Raw genomic sequence first — 2324 nt, 5'->3', positions numbered from 1 at the left:
CTCGTTAATATTCTAGCGGTCTCAAATCGTTTTGAATAAGTCATTTTTGGAATTTTTTCAACCCCGATTTTGATTTTTTAACAAGGTAAAATCAAATTAATGCTCAACTAGCAAATTGGCCTTTATAGGCTCATGTAATTTTTTATTTGCTGGATTTTTTGACGTGGGTGGGGTGTCAGCTTCACGCAGGTGGGAAGTTATAGGCTGGTGAGGAGTGAGGGTCATGCTTCTGTGATTAGGGTAAGAAAACCTGAATAATCAATTATACGAAGGTATGAGTTTTATTCTTTTCAGAAAATCACAAGAATGTGCAAACATTTTCACCAATCAACATTTCTGTAACTGAGTGTTAATGGTTTAATACAACACTACAATTAGTGTTGTATTAAACTAATAAAAAACTAAAACAATTTCTTCAGTACAGAATATTTTAAGATTGCTTTCCTTGTACAGCCACATGAGAATCAGATTTTTATTTTTTAGACATTGAATTTATAACACTGAACTTTTATATTGTGCAATTATGTATCTGTACTTTAAATTTCCTTTTTGGCTTCAAAATTTCACCTGTAAAAATTAGCAGTCAGCACTAGATGGAGTGGAGCAGCTTTCAGCCAATCAGATTACGCTGCTTTGATCATGTGACCCCAGTGTTTTTGGCGGGGCCAGATGTGTGTCTCTTAACAGTTAGCTGCGCTTGCTAACCAGCTAAGCGCTTGATGATTGGGTCATCACCTGTGCAAGAAAATTTTGTTGCCGGTGAAATTTTAAAGGTGAATTTTTGCTAGCACATTTGAAGTAAAATAATAATAAAAAATATTCTTTTATAAATTCAATGCATATGTAAAAAAGTCTGATTCTAGTGTGCATGAAAAACAGAATGCAAAAGAGAAAAGATGCCAGGAACGCAACTGGCAAAGGGTTTTCTATTTTTTTCCACCATAGTTCCTACAACTTCATGTAGGAACTACAAAAAAACAAAACTTCTCTCAGAAAATCTTATTAAAGATGGCAATCTAAAAATTTCCTATAATTACCGTAAACAATCTGTTCCTTTAAGTGTCAAGCCACCCTGAAAACACCCTGTTTATTCACAGAGAGGGCTGACATTTCACCAAACAGAACCATTTGCTCAGAAATGACTCAAATGGATTCCTCTGACCCTCCACTGAACCGCAATTGTTGCGATTCTTAGCGAGATTACGGCGGACGACTTTTATTCGGTCGTTAAAAATCCGGGCGGAGACCTGGAACGGGACAAGACGCCCAACTCGAACTCGACACGGAAAAAAACGATAAACACGCCCAACCAAAATCGAGTGCAAATTGTTCACATAACCGAAAGAATGTTTGAGAAATTAGGTGCACTGCCAGAAAAACGGAGAAAACTTCCAGGCCCATTAAGTCCAGCAAAAATAACCACAGAGATCCGGCACGTTGCTCAAAGGCACACATCTGTCTGAATGTCTTGGAATAAGTGAGTCATTAATTTGAGCTACTGTGGGTTCAGTTTCTCCTGTCAGGCTCGCAGTAAACAGCTCATAGGGACGATTAACCAATCAGAGAGCTTTCCTTACACCTTCCTTAGCTAATAGGTAGATGTTTGGATTGAGCTAGCCGTTAGGCTAACGCCAGTGAACTGCTGTCAAACGCCTCCAACACTTGGCTTACACTGTCTTGCAAAAGTATTCAAAAGTTTTTTACTTTTTCCAGCTTTGTCACTTTATAACATATTCTTCAGCGTATCTTATTAGCACTTATGTCATAGCTGAACATGAAGAAAGCGCATAACGGTGAAGTAGAAGGACAATGACATGATTTTTACAAATATAAATCTGAAATATGTGGCATGCTCCTCGTAGTGTATATAGCTATCCATATTCATTCATGTCATTGAGTGGAAATGACTCTAACCCTAAACACTTTCAGTCACTAAACAATTTTAATCAAAGTCTTATTGTAAAAAAAAAAAAAAAAAAACAGAGCTTAAACTGAAGAATGTTGACAAAATGAGGACTTAGATCATGAAGAAACGCCTACTGTTCAGTCGGGCTGAATGCTCTGTGAGGCAGAAGCTCAGAGGAGGAGCTTCGTCTTTGGAGGCGGGGCTAGGTCCGCCCAGGCGTTTTGCACAGCTGAATGGTTGCCATGGGAGATTAAAAAATTTCTCAAAAATGCATGAAAGAATGAAGGCAACACTCCAGGTTTGTTTTTGATGAGGGAATAACATTATAGCATGATATAAAGCTGTAAAAAAGATGATTTTTAAATAATATTGTCCCTTTAATGTTAAATTGTCTGTATTGATGGGATAAATAAAATAA

At 37.3% G+C, this 2324-nt stretch overlaps 1 protein-coding gene across 1 annotated transcript in view; it reads right to left on the bottom strand.

Annotated features, from left to right (window-relative positions):
* Window positions 1–2324, bottom strand: part of galnt16 (UDP-N-acetyl-alpha-D-galactosamine:polypeptide N-acetylgalactosaminyltransferase 16) — a 49946-nt gene that overhangs the window by 33905 nt on the left and 13717 nt on the right. The gene's annotated exons all lie outside the window — the stretch shown is intronic.

Source organism: Poecilia reticulata, linkage group LG22 (assembly GCF_000633615.1).
Source record: "Poecilia reticulata strain Guanapo linkage group LG22, Guppy_female_1.0+MT, whole genome shotgun sequence".
NCBI lineage: Eukaryota > Metazoa > Chordata > Actinopteri > Cyprinodontiformes > Poeciliidae > Poecilia > Poecilia reticulata.
The sequence above is the reverse complement of the archived record's forward strand: the minus strand, read 5'-3'. Positions and strand labels throughout refer to the sequence as shown.